Source organism: Panthera uncia, chromosome B1 (genome assembly GCF_023721935.1).
Source record: "Panthera uncia isolate 11264 chromosome B1, Puncia_PCG_1.0, whole genome shotgun sequence".
Classification (NCBI taxonomy): Eukaryota; Metazoa; Chordata; class Mammalia; order Carnivora; family Felidae; genus Panthera; species Panthera uncia.
This window is the reverse complement of record NC_064811.1, coordinates 48,040,705-48,063,899: the sequence shown is the minus strand read 5'-3', so window position 1 is coordinate 48,063,899 and position 23,195 is coordinate 48,040,705. Positions and strand designations below refer to the sequence as shown.

The following is a 23,195-nucleotide window of genomic DNA, read 5'->3' as shown; positions in this document are numbered from 1 at the left end:
ACATGGTATATTTACCCATTTATTGAGGCCTCTTCTAATTTCTTTAACCATTGTTTTGTAGTTTTTAGTGTAGAGGCTGTGCTTGACATTCATTAAATCTATTTCTAAGTGTTTTTATGTGAGCTTGTAAATTTCCTTTGTTCTCAAGGATCACAGTTTTGGGCTGTCTGTTCTCCAATTATGAAAACAGTTACCTTGTCTATTTTGTCTACTGTCTTATTTGTTTATTCTGGCAGGGTAAGTTTGACACCAGTTACTTTCTCATGACCAGAAATAAAAATGCTGAAACAATCATTTTGAAAGAGAAAACATTTTATGTCTTCCTCTTTTCAAAACCTTGCTCTGGATCCCATTTCAATTACAGTGAAAGGCCTTACAAGTCTCTAGGATCCTGCCTAATTCACATACTATCGTTCCCAAGCCAACTCATTACCTCTCTTTCTGTTGTGGCTATGATACCAGTTACATTAGGTTCACTGTTGTTTCTCAAACTTTCCAGGCAAAAATCCAATGGGATTGGATGTCTTTTCTGCTTGTAATAATCTCACACAGATATTTGGTTGATTTTCGCCCTCCTCCTTCAAATCTGTATATATATCTCATCCTCCCAAAGGGGTTTACCCTGTTCAACTACTTAATAGTGGAAACTGGTCTTTCCTTTGCCTGGATATACCAATCCCTCTTATCTCATTCCATGTCTTTTCTTTTTGCCAACAACATTTGTTACCTTCTAATGTTCTTGTAGCTAACTTTTTAAAAAATGTTTGTTCTTTATTGTCTTAGTATAGCATACCTGCAAGTGCCTTACATATACCTAGCAGATATTTTACTATATTTCTGCTCAAACCTAAGTGCCAGTTTCTGCATCTTTGAGCTTGACAGTTTCCCTCTGGATCTGTAGAAAACTGTTCTGTGTGTGGGAGACTGAATATGTGGAGACAGTAACAATCTAAAAGAAGCTCTCAAACAACTTCCATGAGTTAGTCCGCAATTATGCCAGCTCTCTCAAGCCTTTTGTGCCTAATTCTCAAGACTGTTTAATTTTTATTGCCCAGAGTTTCTCCCAATACTGACACTCTCTACTATGATAATTGACATAACAATTTGTCATTGATTGGTTGCCTTCATATCCCTAATTCAATTGCTTACTATTATACCTTCCAAAACACCTACTTCTAAATAAATTATTTGCACTCAAACTCAGGATCTGCTTTTGAAAAAAACAGAACAAAACAAACTAGGACATCAACTAGAGTGTAAGTTTCATGAAAGCAAGGATTTTTTCTTTTACTACTATTACTATTATTTTAATTGATGTATCTCAAATCCCTATGATAGTGTCAAGTACAGAGTAGGTATACAAATATTTGTGGAATGAGTTCATGAACTTAGTTAATACTTTCCAGAAATATTCCCTACTAATGATACTCACAAAAAGTATGAGTTTTCATAACTTATGTTTAGAATTTTGAGTGCCAATTTTAGAAATGTAAAAGTAAACCTCATTGCTATTGCATTTTAAGAGTTATTTAATAATTTAAAATGATTTCTTTAATAATTAGTGATTTTTTATTTCTAAAGTTTTCTTATGGTTATTTATATTTTATGAATTGGCTTGTTCTTTGTAGTTTTGGGGCAGAGATGCAAAATATTTTAATATTTACTTTTTTTACAAGTATTTTTCCTTATTTTAAAAATCTTCCAATATATTTTATGTCTAGAAATTTTATGTTTATGTAGTTGAATCAATTGATCTTTTTTGAGATTCTTCCTATACCGTCACTCAAAATATTATGTTTTCTTCTAGCATTTTGTGTCTTTTAAAATTATATTCACTCTTTATTTTACCCAGAATCTGTTTGTATTTCAGATGATTGCTTTCTCTTTAGAATAGATAGCTAATTACCACAGCACTGTTTCTTGAATGTATTGAATTGTATTTGGAAGAATGAGTATGGTTTAACTAGGAGGATAAGGAAGGGAAGGAATTTTCAGCAAATGTAATCGCATGGTAGAAGACAAAAGTACAATTAAAAAAATAGTGGAATCTATGGCCTATAAATAATTTAGCACATGACTGGAAAAATAGTTTGGAACTCTACACTTAGTTCTGGATCCCAGTTCTATTATACTACTATATCTTTTAAATGAGCAGATGGTACCTGTGGCAGAGATAGTAATGCTTACCAAGTAATCCACATGCTCCCCTACATATCCCAGCCTCCCTTGAAGTTATGTTTAAGCCATGCGATTCGTTCTGTACAAAAAGCTGTGAGTGGAAGTTACGGCAGTCCTGTCTGGGTTGATGCAGTAAACAGTATGAGGTTACTCTAGTCTCCTTTTCTCCTTCTGTGGAGCTGTCAGAGGAGCTATGTTGAAAATGCCGGCTGAGATGGCAGAAACTTCATCAGCCTAGGTCTGTATGAGCAGAGTCCATAGACAATCCATGTGGGACATTTAATGAGTGTGAAAAATAAGCCTTTATTGTATTTGATTTCTAAAATACAGGAGATAACTTTCTGCAGCATCACTTACTTTGTCTTGACTAAAATTGTATCTAAAACCACAACATTAAATGAAACTCATTATCCCTCACTCCAAAACTATTGCCCCATCAAATTTTCTAATTTCTGTTAATGGCAGTCCTTAGTTTCATAGGAAGGAAACTGGTTCCTTAGTTTCATAGGAATGGTCTGAGGATTAAATAAATGAATACATTTGGGGAACTTAAAATTTAGCAGCTTCACAGTAAGTGTTTGATATCATCATTTTAATTTTTGTTAGTTACTTGGGTGCAGAATCCTGGATTTGCTTTAGCTTAAGCCTTATTCTAATTTCATTCATTACCAGTATATTTATTCTAACTCCTAAAGTTAGCATTAAATCAAGCTGACTTCTATATCCTCTCCTGCCACCTTAGTTCAAGCTTGACTTAGTCCCTTGTAATAGTCTTATAACTGGAGTGCCTTCCATTATAAGATTAGTTTTGCTATTATAGAGGAAATACAGTCAATCAGATTTCTCTCAAACTTAAATTGTTGAGTGCTTTCCTATTGCATATTAGGGATAAGTTTTCACTTCAGGTTCTCTATGATGGAAGCCCAACTTACAATTAGGCTTAGTTGTACATTAAACCCTACTATGTTTTCTCTAACCCTACTATATTACTATCCTCAAACCACATCCTATATTTTTCTGCTTATATGCTTTATTGGGGTGCAAATGTTAGTTATTATGCAAATACTCTAAATCTCAATTAAGATCCAAACTCAAATATCACCCTTCCTAAAAGTCTTCCATGGTTTTCCTAAGTAGAAGAAACGTCTGCTGACTTCTTAAGGCATATTGCATCCTCCTGAAATTGCTCTATATCTTTATCACATCTATAAGATATTATATATTTAATATAGAAACTCATCTTTAATTTTAATTACCCCTTAAAATAGCATCCTATATCTCAGGGGTGAATGATGTGTTTCTTGAATATAGAAGTGGGTAAAAGCTAATAAATGAGAAGTTAGAAAATTTTCATGCTGAGTTCTGCAAAGCCTACATTTCTTTTGCAGAATTTAGTTTTTATTTATGTATTTATTTAGGGTCTATTTTTAATTCAAATCATTTGATTGAATCCAGTGCATTTATTAATTATTAAATAAAACATTTAAGTTATCTTCTTTTACTTTTCTACAAGGTAATGTTTATGTCATTTTTTTCTTAACAGAAAATCAATGACAGGTTTAAATTTCCCTTGTATAAAAGCCTAGATTAAAATATACCTACAGAGGCAACATGAAATAGCAAAATTAGAAAAAAAAATGGTTTAGGGGGACACTAAAGCTAAATGGTGCTACACTTTGAAAGAAAGAAGATATGAAAGGTCCTGTAAAGCAGCTGCAATTATAAATGTTAATAAGAAACCATGAAAGAACAAGAACTATAAATGAGTCTTTTAAAAAGTAGAGAAACATGATAAATTGTGGTACTATGGATAGTCACAATTAGCAAAATGGAAAATAATTAAATAAATGGAATGAGAGGAGATATAGTGATAAATGAGGTTAGACTTGTTCAAGAACTCTGTCATTAGCAGTATCTTTCTGTTGGTGAAGAAAAAAATGAGAGAAAGAATTTTTCTGTGAAAATAAAAGATAGGTGTCTATGCCCTATTATACTTATTGAAATGGTGGTCTGGCAGTGAGCTATCCACAGGGATGATAATCTACAAATAGGCAAATGTCCCTGAATCCTCAGGGATGCAACCTCTGTCGCATGACTGCCACTCAAGCAAGTACTTGGAAGATTTAGGTCACTAAAGACTAACCTTTTCCTGCCTGTGTTTTCCTTTGCCTAGTGTGGCTATGAATTACACAGCAGGGAAGGGGTTTGTCTGTGCTCATTAAAGACACAGGATTGAACACATATGGTTTCTAATACCTAAGTTTAACTGTGGTAACCCTTTAGAATATTCCTAAGGAAACAGTGACCTACCATACCAGTAATTCTTAAAAATACAACTGCAGAGGTATAAATTATAGATCCAATTCTAGATTAAAAAAAGAAACAAAAGAAAAAAATTGACTGTTGGCCTAGGAAACATGGCCTAATCTCAAATTCCAGGATTGGTGTTGTGTCCACATATATCTCTGAAATAATGGAACTGTCAGGCCTGTGTCTAGAGCTCTCCAAAATTGAACCCATTAGCGTAATCTGTGCAGAAATGGGTATACTGACTGGTCTTATTTAGTTCTTCCCATTCAAATTAAGTTAGAGCCGCAGACTTAACTTAGAAGTCACAGTTATATGCTGACATTAACAGGCCAACAGTTACTGGCCTTCAGACACTGCTTTTACCCTAATACCTATCGCTTTCAGTCACTGCCTACATGTTAGAGTTATTTTGGTGTGGGAAAGATGTACTAGTCAGGAAATATATATAAATTCTAAAGATACAAGCTTGATAACTGCTATGCTGTCCATAGGTAGGAAAATTACTGATTTCTGGTTATTACTAAATTACATAAAGCTTCTCAGCCTAAGCCAAGCTGCCGTTTTATTAATTTCTTGAAGAGATGATCTAAGCTCTACTTAAATATCTGATGCCGGGGTGCCTGGGTGTCTTGGTCGGTTAAGCGTCCGACTTCGGCTCAGGTCATGATCTCACGCCCGTGAGTTCAAGCCCCGCGTCGGGCTCTGTGCTGACCGCTCAGAGCCCGGAGCCTGTTTCAGATTCTGTGTCTCCCTCTCTCTCTGCCCCTCCCCTGTTCATGCTCTGTCTCTCTCTGTCTCAAAAATAAATAAACGTTAAAAAAAATTATTTTAAATATCTGATGCCATTTCATCCCTATTGTGAGTCGCTACAACTACATATATTTAACTTTGCTCCTTCAACATGTGTTGAAAGTCTCCTAATGGGAAACACTGTTTTAAGCATTATGTATAAAAAATTGAGTTATACAGAAGAAGCTCTGTGTAAAGATTATATTTGGTGGGCAAGGCAGACAACAAACAGATAAATACAAAATAATTAGTATAGTATCTTGAGTGTAAAACAGGATGATGTGCTAGAGATGAAGTGGGCAAGAAAGGCCTTTCCGAGAAGACAACATTAAAGTTAATTCCTGAATTTTGAAGGGTGAGCCATTCAAATATCCTAGAATAAAGGTTTAAGATTTGAATGAAACTGCTATATTTGAGGGACAGAAAGATAGTCAGTATAGTGTACTGAGTTGGGGGCAGAGTGGTGGTGTGTGTGGTCAGAAGTTGGTAGGGGTAGATACTGAGGTCTATTGTATGTACCTATGTTGTATTCTAAGTAAAAAGGGAAGCTTTTGGTTGTTCTTAAGCAGAGGAACAAAGCACTGTGATTTATATTTTAAAAAATCCTTCTGTTTGCTCTGTTGAGAATGGATTGGAAAGGGGCAAGGGTGGAAGCAGAGACATCCATTAGAAGTTCGTTGCAATAATCTAGATGAAAGACGATGACTTGGGTGACAACAGAAAAGATGATGAACGGTTAAGTTCATCAGAACTGCTTGAGAGTAGGGTCAGTGGGTGGTGAACACAGTTTTTCTCTAGATATGTTAGTTTTGAGATGCCTATTAGAACCCCAGGTAGAAATATCAGGTAGATAGTTCCGTGTATGAATCTGCAGTTTGAGTAAGACCTCAAGTCTGAATGCATGCATTTAGAGGGCAAAGGTTCATAATTGTATTTAAAGCCATGAGCTGAATGAAATTGTCGATGAATATGTGGACAAAATCATGGATTCTAGATCCAGTGAAAAGTCTAGTGGAAGTGGAGAAGCCAGAATAGGAGATTCGGAAATGGCGGGCAGTAAAGAAGGAAGAGAACTAGGAAAGAGGTATCTTGAATATATGGAGGGAAAACAAAACAAAACAAAACAAACAAAGCTACAAGAAAGAAAGGATAACCAGCAGTGTCTAATATTGCTGATTGGCCAAATAATATAAACACAGGGAAGCGACTCTGGGATCAATGGAAAGAGAAATGGGGTAGTGATTATAGGAGGACATGGGGTCCAGAGACGGTTTATTTTATTCAAGGTTGTTTGCATGCTACTGGCCATGCTACCACAGAGAAAAATTGCTGCTGAGGAAAAGAGAATTCTTGCAGAGTTTAAATTGTAGAGAGTGCATCTAATCCCAGGAATTTGGGATTTCTTTTGGCTGAATTGATAATTTTGAGCTTGTGCACTGCAAAATTAAGAACGAAACTCAAAATTGCCCAGCACAGTAGTAAGCCTGTAACGACTAACCTGAAAAAGCCAGTCAACGTGATTCATTATATTTCTACAAAAATAAGGACTGTGAATGTGGTTGGCATAGATTAATTTATCATCCTACAGTGTTAATGTTGTGGAATGAAATTAATACTCAAAACTGTGCTAATTTTATATTATTTAATTAGAGTAATATAGTCAGGATAGAATTTTTGGGTTTGAATATAAACTTACAGAACATCTAGCTCTATTATCTCATATTATAATAGGTGGAAACTTGGCTGTAAATTGCCCAAAGCCACACAAAGTAGCTTTGGATGGTGGAGAGGTTGTGAAAACGTGATCTTGATATATCCTCTTTTTAACCTTACTTAATAAATATGTAGGTTTAATGGAGTGTGGTGATTCACATCTGAAGAGTCTTCTAAATGTCCAAATATTTCTTTGGAAAATATCTTTGTTTTACTATAAAGAATAAGGGTGTGTGTGTGTGTGGGTGTGTGTGTGTGGGGGGGGGTGTGTATGCGTGTTACATGCAGCTTAGGTTTTCACCCTCTTCAATGTTCTTATAATGTATTTTCAGAATATGTCTTCAGAAATGTAAATTATGAAGTAGTAGCAATATTTAATGACTGCCCTTTAAAGTAGTAGTATCTTTACTCATCAATCCCGTTTTTTTACAACAGCCATTTACTGAACACTGCTTTCATGCTACACGTTCTGTTTACATTACCTGGAAACTTGACAGTTGTCAGTGGGGTAAGTTTTATTTTGCAATATTATAGATTTAGGCAATAGAAATCTAGAGGTTTGAAATAACTTTCCTAAGGTCACTCATATATTCATTGTTGGTGGCCAAATCTAGATTTGAACTTGCATATGTCTGATTTGAAAATCTCAATTTTTTCATATTGTAACACACTACCTATGTCAATGACTGAATTTCTAACTGCAAAACATTATGCAGTAGTATATAAGTGCCCTTAGATGTGGGTCACTTTAAAATAATTTTTATTCTGGGAGAAAATGATATGAAGGAGGAAATAAATTTTAAAATTCTAGCATCTTAGAGGTGCCCGAACTTTAATTTGTTGGTAAGAGGTATAATATGACAAAATGTCATAGCTGGGCTTGTGTCCTTGCATAGCAACTTAACATGTGTGTAATTTTAGGCAAATTGCTTTAACTCTGAATCTGAGCTCTTCATCAGAAAAAAGTTTGTTATAATAACTACTTCAGAGTTTGTGAAGTTTAAATTACACATATTTTGACAGTACATAAGGGCATAATGTGCTATTCCTCAAAACTTGAGGGTAAGGATATATTTGAGAATAAAATTGTGGACAATCCACATGTAAGTAAGATTTATCAAAGGAAATGAAAATGCCTATATAACAATAATTCAATGGTTAGCCACACTGGAAGATTTCAATTCTAAACAAGTTGTACTCTCCAGTTTTAAGCCCTTGTTTATTTTTTATTTTTTTTTTTACTTATTTTTAATTTAAATTTTTAAAATTTACATCCAAATTAGTTAGCATATAGTGCAACAATGATTTAAGACGTAGATTCCTTAGTGCCCCTTATCCATTTAGCCCGTCCCCCCTCCCACAACCCCTCCAATAACCCTCTGTTTGTTATCCATATTTATGAGTCTCTTATGTTTTGTTCCCCTCCCTGTTTTTATATTAGTTTTGTTTCCCTTCCCTTATGTTCATTTGTTTTGTCTCTTAAAGTCCTCATATGAGTGAAGTCATATGATATTTGTCTTTCTCTGACTAATTTCACTTAGCATAATACCCTCCAGTTCCATCCACGTAGTTGCAAATAGCAAGAATTCATTCTTTTTGATTGCCGAGTAATATTCCATTGTATATATATGCCACATCTTCTTTATCCATTCATCCATTGATGGACATTTGGGCTCTTTCCATACTTTGGCTATTGTTGATAGTGCTGCTATAAACATGGGGGTGCATGTGTCCCTTCGAAACAGCACACCTGTATCCCTTGGATAAAGGCCTAGTAGTGCAATTGCTGGGTCATTAGGTAGTTCTATTTTTAGTTTTTTGAAGAACCTCCATACTGTTTTCCAGAGTGGCTGCACCAGACTGCATTGCCACCTCAATGCAAAAGAGATCCTCTTTCTCCGCATCCTCGCTGATATCTGTTGTTGCCTGAGTTGTTAATGTTAGCCATTCTGACAGGTGTAAGGTGATATCTCATAGTGGTTTTGATTTGTATTTCCCTGATGACGAGTGATGTTGAGCGTTTTTTCATGTGTTGGTTGGCCATCTGGATGTCTTCTTTGAGAAGTGTCTATTCATGTCTTTTGCCCTTTTCTTCACTGGATTATTTGTTCTTTGGGTGTTGAGTTTGAGAAGTTCTTTATAGATTTTGGATACTAACCCTTGATCTGATATGTTGTTTGCAAATATCTTCTATTCTGTCAGTTGCCTTTTAGTTTTGCTGATTGTTTCTTTCACTGTGCAGAAGCTTTTTATTTTGATGAGGTCCCAGTAGTTCATTTTTGCTTTTGTTTCCCTTGCCTCCAGACACGTGTTGAGTAAGAAATTGCTGCGGGCAAGATCAAAGAGATTTTTGCCTGCTTTCTCCTCAAGGATTTTGATGGCTTCCTGTCTTACACTGAGGTCTTTCATCCATTTTGAGTTTATTTTTGTGTATGGTGTGAAAAAGTGGTCCAGGTTCATTCTTCTGCATGTCGCTGTCCAGTTTTCCCAGCACCACTTGCTGAAGAGACTGTCTTTATTCTATTGGATATTCTTTCCTGCTTTGTCAAAGATTAGTTGCCCATACATTTGTGGGTCCATTTCTGGGTTCTCTATTCTGTTCCATTGCTCTGAGTGTCTGTTCTTGTTCCAGTACCATACTGTCTTGATGATTACAGCTTTGTAGTATAGCTTAAAGCTTTCTATAGTTTTCAGTGTATAGATTTTTCACCTCTTTGGTTAGATTTATTCCTAGGTATTTTATGGTTTTTGGTGCAATTGTAAATGGGATCGATTCCTTAATTTCTCTTTCTGTTGCTTCATTGTTGGTGTATAGGAATGCAACCGATTTCTGTGCGTTGATTTTATATCCTGCAACTTTGCTGAATTCATGAATCAGTTCTAGCAGTTTTTCTGGTGGCATCTTTAGGGTTTTCCATGTACAGTATCATGTCATCTGTGAAGAGTGAAAGTTTGACCTCCTCCTGACTGATTTGGGTGCCTTTTATTTCTTTGTGTTTTCTGATTGCAGAGGCTAAGACTTCCAATACTATGTTGAATAACAGTGGCAAGGGACATCCCTGTTTTTAAGCCTTTGTTTAACAGAAAAAAAGTGACATGAGAAAAATCATCCACAGAATTATTTGAACCATTAAAATAAGAAAAATTTAGTTCCATTTTTTTTTCTGGATGGCCCATAAAAATGGACTTGAATATTATGGGCATTGAAGATGTGTAGATTGTTAAGAAGTAGGTATAGATTGCCAGGCTTCATTGTAATTGAGTAAAATAGCTAAGTATTTGAAGTTTATTTTATTTTATTTTATTTTATTTTATTTTATTGCATTAAGAAATGCATGTGGTGTAAGATCATACTAGAAAAATAAGTAACATATCGTGCAGTTATTTCTTTTTCCTAAAAGGTATATAGAAGTGTAATTGACATACTAAAAACTGCACATATTTAGAAAGTACTATTTGGTAAGTTTTGGTATAAGTATACACCCATGAAACCACCCCCATGATGAATATAGTGACCATAATCATCACCCCCAAAGTTTCTCCATGCTGTGTTATAATCCCTCTCTTCCGTCTTTGTCTCCTACCCACAATCACCAAGCACTCTTCTGCTTTCTGTAACTATAAATTAGTCTGAATTTACCATATTTTTTCATAAATGGAGTCATGCAGAATTTACTCATTTTGCCTGGCTTTTTTTTAAACTTACCATAATTATTTTCAGATTATCCACGTTGCATATATAGGCACTTCATTTTTTTAAATAATAGAGGAATACTCCATTGTACACATTTACTACTATCTTTTTATCCATTTATCTGTTGGTGGATACTTGTGTTGTTTTCAGTTTTTGACTATCAGAAACAGACCTGTTATGAAGATTTTTGTACAAGTCTTTATACGCTCTTATGCTTTCTCCTTTCTTATGAAATGCCTAAGAGTGAAAATACTGAGTTAAAAGTTGGGCATATATTTGACATTTTAACATATTTCCAAAGTGTTTTCCAAATGGGGTAGGAACATTTTACATTCTACCCAACAACACACATGAAATTTAATTGTCCACATCCTTACCAACATTTGGTATGATCCATATTTTAAATTTAAGCTGTTTAAATAAATGTACAGTGGTATCTTTTTGTGATTTTAATTTATGTTTCTTTAATGTTTAATAGTGTTGAGCATCCTTTCATAAGCTTATTTGACATCCTTATGTTACCTTTGCTGAATTATCTGTTCAAATATTATTCTCATTTCTCAATTGAATTGTCTATAGTCTCATTTTGAGAACTATTGAATTTTGAGAACTATTTATCTAGAATTGTCTATAGTCTCATTTTGAGAACTATTTGAATTTTGAGAACTATTTATCCATTCTGGATAAATCCCTTATCAAATATATGATTAGAAAATATTTTTTGCTAGTGTTATCTTTTCATTATCTTAACAGAATCTTTTAAAGAGAAGTTTCTAATTCTATGATGTCTATCCATCATTTTTTAAATAAGTGGTGCTTTTGATAGTGTATATAAACTTAGATAAATGCTTAACAGAAGTTCAAAAGATTACTATAGTTTTCTAGAAATTCAATTGTATTTTTAATATGAAAATTTCAAACATATGCAATCTAAGGGAACTGCTTACATTCGTCACCTCTTTTCAACAGTTATCAATTCAAGGCCAGTCTTGTTTTATGTGGATTTCTTCCCTCTTCCACATGCTTCCAAGATATTAAAATTTTTAAAGCATATTATTGATGTATATAGAGAAATCTGCAAATCATTGAGTGTTTAACTCAATAAATGTTCACAGATGAAAACATTTTACTGTATTTTCATTGTATGTATGTGTATATATTCAGAATCTCAATCAAAAATTTAAATATTACTAGCTCACAAGAAGACCACTCATGTTCTCAAAGGAAACTCTATCCTTTCACTATCATGCAAGAATTTTCTCTGTCGCTAAATTTATATAATATAATCATACAGTATGTCCTCTTCTATGTCTCAATTATTTTGTTCACTATACGTTTATTAGTTTATCTGTGGTGTTCCATGTAGTAAATTATTTGTTCATCTGATTGCCGTATAATATTCCATTGTATGAATATAACAATTTACTTATTATTAATTCTGTTATTAATGGATATTTGGATTGTTTTCGGTTTTTGGCTGATCTGAATATATATTTTTTAAGTTTATTTATTTATTTATTTATTTAGAGAGAGAGCAAGTGAGCATGAGTGGGGGAGGGGCAGACAGCTAGCTATATATATAGAGAGATTGAGAGAATCCCAACCAGGCTCCACACTCAGAATGGAGACTGACATGGGGCTCATTCTCACAACCAGGAGATCATAACCTGAGCTGATATTAAGAGTCAGATGTTTAACTGACTGAGCCACCTGGGTGTCCTGCTCCTCTGAATATTCTTATACATTTTGTTGTTATTGTTGATTATATACATAAATTTTTTGTTGGGTACATAGCTAAAGAAGAAATTGCTGGCTGATTTGAGTACACATATGATTAGTTTTAGTAGATACTGATGGTTTTTATAAGTACATGCACCAGTAAGATATGAAACAATATTGCATCCATGCATACCATACGATATTCTGAAAAATAATTTTTAATCATCTAATTGCTTTGTTATAGTATGCTTGCACCTATAGTTAATGAAAACAATATTGTTTTAGCATATTATTACACTTATATGCCATTTGCACTTTTTTTTCATAACTAATTTCTGTGAACTTGTTCAATTCTTTGGTTCAATCGCTGCATTTCTAGAAGTGCAAAGCTGAAAACTGGATCTTAAATGAGGAAACTGACCAAAGTTTTTCTACTCTCTGATGTTTCAACACAGTGTTGATTTGGTCTCCCTAGATAATATTTTTGGTCCATTTCATTATAACTGCAATAGTTTTAAAACAACACAAAACAAAGTAGTATCCTAAAGCCTGGTACATAGATGAACAATAAATGTGATTCTCCTCTTTCTATTACAGTAATCTTTTTACAATTTCCTTTAGCATTTTCATTATTGCTAACATCTAGTGTTTTATAAAAAGTGCTTCCATGGCCACAGCTTTAGTACCATCTAGACAAAAAGTAGCAATCCATTGCCATGTAACCCTTCAAGTTTCAATGACAAATCAATACCACATCTCTATGAAACAAGTATATTTTAACAGTGTTTTCACAAAGGACCTGACCTACCCCATCTTTATGTAAGTTTGGGACCAATCCAAATAGCAGTATAGATCTGAGTAAAATGTTCCCATGTGAAGAAATACTGTTGAAGGCTTTGAAATAAGCTCATAATAATAAAAATAAAATAATCACTTCAAAAATTCAAATAACTCACTGTTGTTATTGCAAATAAACCAGTTACTGATTCATGGTTTTCAGTATAGTGAGCAAAATTATTTGGATTACACATAGACTATCTTATACTTAGTTATTATTTAAAAACCATTGCATTTTTGTGTGTTCATATCTGTCTGGATTCCATATTTATTGGAGGTAACTGACAGAAAGCCAGAGAATTCAGGGAACAGAGTAGTAGTATAGCACAGTCTGGTGTTCTGTATGATTTTACTTATTGCAACTTGTGAATAAATATTTTCACATTGGATAGTGAACGGATAAATTGATTACAGGTTATAAACCAATTAAGTTGCCCGAAGTGATTGAGGCATACAAGATTAGAGCAGAAGCAAACATGAAGACTCATTTGTACATAAATAATGTAACCAAAGAGGTATAAAAAGTAAAGCTGCTCATTCTTTTTCTCAAGTCACTCACTAATTGATGCGTAGTCTTCTACACAAGCCTGTTAGCAAACAAAGGACAAATGATAGAACTTGATCCTTTGATATTTATTGATCCCAAGTAAGTACTAATTATTGCTGGAGATACTCTTAGAGGACAAAAGGAAATTAAAAAAAAAAGTCCTCAGAGAGTTTATAGTTTAGTTGATCATATGTAATATGTGTGTACTATAGGTGGAAATTTAAGAAAATGTGCAAAACAATGTAGAGTTTCTAAAGGGTTGAGTATAACATTTATTTTGTTGAGTTTTTAATGGGATAGGTCAACCATTTTATTCTATTTAGTATTTAACCTATTTTAAGAAATCTTCTAATTTAGTCTGTGCCATAAGAATTCTTCCCATCTGTGTATGTTATCAGGGCTGTTCAGTAGTCTATTTAGTTTTTACCTGTAGAATCATTACCCTTCGTATACAGCAAAATTATCTGTGCAAATACAGACTCCTTAACTTTCTGGCTGGATATTAGATATAAAAGGTTTAGGATAGTGGCTCAGGCATTGGTATTTTAAAAAAGCTCCATAGAGAATTCTGATTCCAAGAATTAGTTTGCCATTCAATTCACTTTCTTTCCCTGTGTCTGCCATATGTCTGTGGCACTAAATTCTAGCAGCTCCACACCAGAATGATTGTTCTCTTCTTCCTTGGCAGACAGATTGCATTTCTCAGCCTCCTTTACAGTTAGGTATGGCCATTTGGTTGAGTTCTAGCCAATATGGTGTGAGCGGTAGTGATTTGTGATTTCAACAAAGAAGATATTTCTATTAAGGCTTATATGCTCTTCCTTTTTTGTCAGTTGGATGCTTTTTTCATGACCAGCTTTTATAGCCATGAGTTGAAGATTCCAGACACACCATCAATCCATGTCCCTAAATCAATGTGTGGAGAAGAACATTTCTACTGACATAGAAATTGTTTCTGAACAAGAAACAAACCCGTATTGTGTTTGAGACATTATTTAAATGTAAAACTTTTTGTTATAATTAACCAGCTGTAACTAATATAGTACCAAACTACTAGTTACTAAACTAGAAGACATTGTTTCTGTCCTTTAAGAGGACCAAAGTCTAAGGGTAAAATACATAGATAAATAAATAATGATGATATAATGTGAAAACCTATTTAATAAGATGAAAAATACAGATAGGCAAGCAATTTGTCTAAGGGAAGGAGGGAGGAGGGGTGGATGATCAAAAGAGTCAGGGAGGTATATAGAGAAGAGGTATTTTGAATAAGCCCTAAAGAATGAATAAGACTTTACCAGGTAGATAAAACAGTTTAGACTGAAGGTTCAGGCACATAGAATTACAAGGGTGTTTAAGTGACTAGGACTGGAGACATAGCAATAGAGGCTGATGGCTAGTAATGGATCGGATTGTGATCTTTACACCATGCTATGAACTTGGAATTTATTCTAAAAGCAATCAATAGACACCAGTTTTGAAAGAAGTAATAGAATCAATAGAATCAGCTCTGTTTTGAGAAATAGTACACTCAAGGAAGAGAGAATGGGGACAGAGAATATGACCAGGAAGTTTTTTTTTTAAGTTTATTTATTTATTAGAGAGAACGGAGAGAAAGAGGGAGAGAGAGAGAATCCCAAGCAGACTCCGCACTGTCAGTGCAGAGCCCGATGTGGGGCTCGAACCCATGAGCCATGAAATCATGACCTGAGCCAAAACTAAGAGTCTAATGCTTAGCTGACTGAACCACCCAGGTGCCCCTGATTAGGAGGTTTTGAAAAAATGTTCTGACATCAAGTGATATAATTATGGTACTAACAATAGGATGGCTAGAAGATAGATGCAAGAGATTTTTAAAAGGATAAAAGGAAGTATTTAGCAAGGAATTGAATATCTGGGCCATGAGGATGTTGGTAGAATTGCTTCAAAGTTTCAACTTGGGCAAATGGGCATATAGTGGTGATCTTCACTGAGGGAGGAAACTTAACAATAAAAACAATAAAAGTGAAAATGGCTTTCTTTTATCAGGCTCTTAATATGTATTCTACTAAGTAATTTCTATTAATTTATTGAAACCATACGACTACTTTATGAAGTTAGTACTATTTTTTCTGCTCTTTGCAGAGATAGTAACTGAGATTCAGAGAAGCTAAAAACTTGCTCAAGATGATAATAAGGAAGTAGATGGAAAAGCAGGATGTGTGAGTATAGCTCTAGAACCAAGATCTTAATCATCACACTGTTATGCCTCCCCCCAAAAAGATGGAAAATTAATTTCTGGTATGCTGAATTGTAATTGACTGTGAGTCATTTGGCTGAGAATTTGTGGACAGTTTAAATATAGCTATGTGTTTTGTGACAGGACAGGCTCAAGCATAGCTATGACAGTTGAAGATGCGTAAGTAAATTCTATTTCACAGTGAGAATATTATAATGAAGAAATAGGAGGGATTGAGAAGGTTATATTAATGAATACCAATATTTATGGACATGGCAAGGAAAAAATCAGTAGAAGTGATAAGTATCAGCACCCTATGAATCAAAACATTTCAAAGGAGTTGGGGCATCTGGGTGGCTCAGTCAGTTAAGTGTCTGACTCTTGATTTTAGCTCGGGTCATGATCTCATGGTTCGTGAGTTCAAGCCCTGCATTGGGCTCTGTGCTGTGTCAGTGAGAAGCCTACGTGGAGTTCTCTCTCCCTCTCTCTCTGCCTCTCCTTCACTCTGTGCTCTCTCTCTCTCTCTGTATTTCTCTTTCTCAAAAATAAATCAATATACTTTTTAAACAATTAAAATGAGAATCAAAAAGGAAAGAATTTGATGTCATGGACAGCTAGGAAATGAGAGTTCCTTAAGGAAGAGATGATAAAGATGCCAGGGGTAGCAGAGTCTTCAAGTCATATGAAAGTGGAAAGAAATCAGTGGTGACTATTGCCAGGTTAATTTGAATATATGCCAGTTGAAGTGGAAAGAGTTGAAAATTCTTTGGGGGGAGAGGTAAGAAAATAAGTGGAGGCAACAAAAATCTCCCAAGACTTGAGGAGATGGACGTCTCCAGGTAATACATTTTCAGGATGAACACAACTTGAAACTGTTTTCAAGATGTACTTTCATAATTTTCCATAAAACTGTCAATCTCCCAAAGTCTTGATTATCTTCAGAATTTTGACTCTAGTTTATAGCATTAATTGTTTATAAAAATCTATTTTGTCATACAACTCTCAGTAAGAGTCCTTCCAGTTATTTTATTTAAATCTTGCCTTCTGCAGTTTTACTCTTATTCTTTTATATGAGAGAACAACTATGGCTATTGCCCCTAATCATTTACCATGTCTGGGAACATTGCTGATTTCTAATAACATAAATCAACTTCCAGAGCTACATAAATGCTAACTGGACAGAATTGAAACCTAGTGATCCATTATAAGGCTTTAACTTAAAGCCAGAGAAACCATGGGATTAAAACAACTTGGAACAATGGAAAAAGCCAATAAATACAAATTTAGGCTTAATGCCTTAAAGTAAAAATTTTAAAGGTAAAGATCTATTACTTTGTATAGAGATGATCAGAAATAAGTAATATGTTGGCAACCAGATTAATAAAGACTCCCTCCTAAACTGTTAAAATTTATTTCTCTGGTTTAATGTCTGATTAGACAGGGTAAGTCCTAATATATGAACATTAAATCTCTGGGACTTTTACACAAAAGAAAACCTGCACAAGAGCTATCCTTGGAAGCTGACTTTCGATTTTTGTTTATATTTGGGTGTGTGGGAGAGGACAAGAAAGCAAATGTTACCTATGAAGTTGCCAGTCTCATTTTCTTCATTGTCAGTTGACGTTTTTCTATATTTATTGATGCTCATCAATTAGGCCACTGAAATGAAAATGGGAAATATTTTGTCCTCAAGAAAATTATACAGTAGTGGTAAAGACAAATAGTTAAAAAATAATAGATTTAATATAGACTGTGACACATGGTGTAGTGGAAGAAAGGAAAGTGATAAAGTAGTTCTGAAATAAGTAGGTCTGTTCTCATAGATTATACTGTATTCTCAATAGACAAATCAAAAAATAAATAGCTCTTAGTAGCTAATTACATTTGAATCCACAACGAGTTAGAGTAGAGGGTAGTACTGACATGGCACAAAAAGAGATGCTGGCCCATTTTATTCCCCAGCAAGAGCATACAAGGGCTTGTGATGTGGCATTTGTGTGCCCTTACTAGTGGTATCAGAACATCTGGAGCTTCAGGAACAGTAAGGAGAGAGTAAACAGCAATTCCTGGGAAATGAGTAAGTTATTAATAGACCTCGCCAAAAATTTAGGTAAGAAATGGTGAAAGCTAGGGCTAGTGGTAGAAGTTTAGGTAAAGAAAGGGAAGAACTGAAATTAAAAAAAAAAATATATATATATATATACACACACATATATGTATATATATGACAATAAATATATACAATAATGTAATTAATAATATATAAAATTATATATAATAGCAATATTATATATAATTATATGTAATAGCAATAATATATAATTATATATAATAGCAACATAACATATAATAATTAAATATATCTATCTATATCATCTGTATCTATATCTATATCTTCTATATCTATATCTATATCTATATCTATATCTATATCTATATCTGTGGCACTGGTTATAGATAAAATGAAGGAAGAGGGAGATGTCCAGAACTCCAAATTTTTGTCTTGGGTAATAACTGGAAATAAACATAGAGATAAGTTTGGAGGAAATATGTAGAATTGGAGGTGCCTTTGAAATATCTGAATGTTGAGTGTCTTAGTCCTTTTGGGCTGGCATAACAAAAATAACATAGACTGGGTGGCTTAAACAGCAATTGATTTCCCACAGTTCTGGAGGCTGCAGAATCTAAGATTAAGGCTCTGATATATTGAAGGTCTGGTGAGGACTGGCTTCCTGCTTCTCACTATAGCCTCGCATGGTGGAAGGGGCTAGTAAGCTCCCTGGAATCTTTTTTATAAGAGCACTAATCCCATTCATGAGGGCTCCATCTTCATGATGTTATAATTTTCCAAAAGCCCCTCCTCTCTTTTTTTAAGTTTATTTATTTATTTTAAGAAAGAAAGAGAGACAGAGAGAGAGAGAGAGAGAGAGAGGGAGCACAAGTGGGGGAGAAACAGAGAAAGAGGGAGAAAGAGAATCCCAACTAGGCTCCATATTGTCAGTGCAGAGTCCAATGAAGGGCTTGAACTCATGAACTGTGAGATCATGACCTGAGCTGAAATAGAGAATCGGAGGCTTAACTGACTGAGCCACCCAGGTGCCCCTAAAAGCCCTCCTCTTAATACCATCACATTGTGGCTTAGTTTTCAACATGTGAATTTGTGGGAGACACAGACATTCAGTCTATAGCACTAAGGTTAGAGGTCAGCACTAAAAATTGACTTACACAATTGCTGATGGATCTCATACTATCTATCAGTAGTAAACAACCTAGATTTTATGACTATAAATAGATTAAGAAATAGAGCTGTATAATCCAAGCAAGCTGTCCGTTGAGACAAAACAGGAAAAATTTTAAGATGTGGTATTAATTCTCAGTGATATTTAGCTCATGCCCTTGATATCAGGAAAATAACTTCAAGATCTGTGATAGAAGATGTTTCAAAATATAAACCAAAACATGGTTTGTGAATTAGAAAACTTGATATCAATAGGGAATCAGAGAATCCTAAAAAGTGAAGAAAAAATAAACAAAAAATTGTGTTCTACTGGAAAAAATATAAAAGAGAAATAAATTTTAAAAGAGAAGAATGCATGAAATTTAAAAGAGTGAATTTGTTATTTATTTAATTATAAGAAAGGAAGAGTGAATCAGAAGGAAGATAGCCAATAAACAAAGAAACAAGAAGAAACATTGCATGATAGCCAAAACCAAAAAACAATAAAACACCCAAACTTGTTCCTTAGTTACTGAGCAGGATTACAAAAAAAGTAGCTATATTAGATATTTACTAATGACATGTCTTTATTTTGCAACGGTAAAATAGGAGTTGCAGGTAAACTAAACCAGAATCCTACAAAATCCCATACATTGAACCAACAAAAAAAAACAAATATAAAAAGACTGGGGTCTGGACTGGTTTCAGGTGTCTAATATGGTAGTAAAAGTTTGGATGACATACAGCAATAATTATAGATTTTTGAGTCTTTGATTTCTATACCCAGAAAAATTATCTTCCCTTTGGGAAGTAGAATTAAAAAAAAACATGCAGTTGATCTTCATTTGTGGGTTCTGTATTTGTAAATTTGTCTAGTCAGTAAAATGTATTTCTAACCCTGAAATCAATACTCATAGTGCTTTCATAGTCTTTCAGGGATATGCACATGTGCAGAACAGCAAAAAATTTGAGTTGCCTAATGCAAAATTTCCTGGTTGAAGTTAGACAAAGTGACACTCTGCCTTGTTTCAGCTCTCCTTCTGTAAAAGAGCATACTTTTCACAGTCTAGTGCTCTGTTTTTCACTTTTTTGTGCTTTTGTTAGTGATTTAGCTGTTTGAAATAATTTCTAAGGGTAGTGTTAAAGTGCCATCTCTTGTTCCAAAGTAGAAGAAAGCTATGATGTATGTTAGATAAGTTCCATTCAGGTATGAGTTATAATGCTATTGCTGTAAATTCAATGTTAAAAATTCAAAATAGATTAAATAAGCTGTCTTTAAACTGAAATTATGTATTGATGGGGTGGTGGAAATATTGAGACTGGGGACTCACAATAACCTAACTCTGTATTTCTGTTAGGAGTCATGAATCAACATTCACTAATTCTGTATTTGCAGCAAATTTATAGAACATAACTGCCGCAGATAACAAGAATTGTTGTACTTGTGGACATAAAGGATTAGCCATTTCTGAGAAGAAATCTAAAGGATGAACAAACTTCAGTTACAATGCTGATGAATCCCACAAACAATGTGTTAGGCAAAAGAAGCCAGACACAAAAGAGCATATACATTATTAATTCATTCATATAATGTTCAAAACCAGGTCATACTACACTGTCCTGGTAGAAGTCTGGATAGTGGTTGCTTTTGTGGGGATATGTGATCAGAGAGGGCACAAGAAGTGTTTTCTGGATGTGGTAATCTTCTGACATTGATGTAGATGCTTGTTACATGGATTTGTTCAGTTTCTGAAAATTCATTGAGATGTACAATCATGATTAGTGTCCTCTTAACTATATATGTTATACAGAAAAAAATGGGATATTATGCATAAACAAAAATAAGTGATTTATATTTATATTAATATAAAGGAATGTCAAACACAATATTAAGCCAATAAAGGAGATTGATGATAATGTATGATATCATTTATATACTTTTAAAAAATAGTCAAAAGCCTATAAAAGAATCAATACTGTTTACAGATAAATAGGCTTATGTTAAAATTATGACAGAATGCATACAAATGATAAACATGAAATACAGGAGAGTAGATAATTTGGGGAGGAGAAGAAAAACTTAAGCAAAATTATTTAGAGGCTTCTAATTATTTTATATAATACTTTATTTTTAAAGTGTATGGTTGATACATAGATGGGCTATTTATCTACCCACATCTTGAAATAATTTCATATTTCTGATCAAATATTTCATTATATTAAAAAGGTACACATTAAGATAAATCTTACAGAAAATTCCTGATTGCTTTACCAATATAGGCAGCTCAAATATACAAGAACATTCTTTGTTTATTTTTTATTTTATTTACTATTTAAAAAAATTTTAAGTTTTAAAATTTATTTTGAGAGAAAGAGAAAGAGAGCATGAACAGGGGAGGGGCAGAAAGAGGGAGAGAAAGAATCCCAAGCAGGCTCTGTGCTGCCATTGTGGATCCTCAGGGCAGGACTGGAACTCAGGAACCATGAGATCATGACCTGAGCCAAAATCAAGAGTCGAATGCTTAACTGACTGAATCGCCCAGGCGCCCCACAATAACGTTATTTAAAAGCAAGTTAAAACTTCCATAATCACACTAAGGGATAACATTAAAATTAGGGGTTAGATATAGTTCCAAATAAGGAGCTTCTAAAATTCAGCTATGTCAAAAGAGTGAATGAATGTCCAGGATGGCATTGGGGGGGGGGGATGGGTAACCTCAAGAGATTTTTAACCATATGAAGCTTACAATGCCATTGAGTGGGCATTTAGCCATCATGTGGCTGTTAATAGAATCCTGAAACAATATAGTATAAATGGACTTGCCAGAATATCATTTACATGTAAAGACTTTCTTGAGTTATTTCAATCTCGGTGTCTGCATTTATAAAACTGATATTGAAAAGCACTTACCACTCAAACTGGTAATGAGGATTAACAACAAAAAAGACTGAAGCTTAAAAATTTCTTGGGGCACCTGGGTGGCTCAGTCAGGTGAGTGTCCAACTTCAGCTCAGGTCATGAACTCATGGTTCATGAGTTCGAGCCTTGCATTGGATAATACTGCACTGGTAGAACAGAGCTTGCCTGGGATTCTCTCTCTCTCCTTCTTTTTCTGCCCCTCCCCTACTCTCTCTCTCAAAATAAATAAATAAACTTAAAAAAACGCCACATAATTTCTAAAGAATGATTTAAAATATTTGTGAACTGTAAGACTTTTTGAAATTTGTTCAACATTATATAATTATATGATTTGATATAATACTAAGAGAGATTAAGTTTGTTTGCTTTTGTGTTTGTTTTATGTTGTTGCTGTAAGCAACAATGCCAGATAAAACAAGGGATAGCTCCCAACTCATGGTAGGAGCAGTTAATTCATGTTTCTCTTACTGAGTTTAGATAGAATCCATTCCTATAGGACAATGGAAAAATGGGGTTGGAAGAATTCTCTTCCTCTCCCCTGTCTCCTTTAAAACAAACAAACAAACAAATGACCACTTCCATAGAAAGGATGCTAGACTAAATGGATCATTAATATCATTTGGAATGGCAAATTCTCTCCTTTTATGCTCAGAAAAACTGTCATTCTTTGAGCTATGACCTTTAGCCTGGTATTCTTGGGGACATGCAGTAATCTGTCGACAGATCTGGAGTAATGACAACTCTTATTCCTGACGTTATCTTGCCAATTCTCTCTTCTTTTGGTGGTTTAGCTAGTTATTTATCATGCAACTCTTCCACTTCCAATGGCTCAATAGTATGTGTAATTTTTATAACATTAAATATAAAAATAATATTTCACAAGAAATCAGTAAATAATGTAAATATTGTTTTAAAAACTTTTCTTGGCCTCACAAGCTTTATGTTCCCCATTTGCTTCCGGCTATTAAAATGTTACACAAAACACCAGGCTAAAAAAGACAGATTTCCAAGGAGCTGAGCTGTAAATTCTTGACATATTATTTGATGAAGGTA

The 23,195-nt window shown here is 34.1% G+C and overlaps 1 pseudogene; it reads left to right on the top strand.

Moving 5' to 3' along the window:
- The window catches only part of LOC125922351 (probable ATP-dependent RNA helicase DDX43), a 45,025-nt pseudogene that overhangs the window by 3,832 nt on the left and 17,998 nt on the right, over positions 1-23,195 (top strand).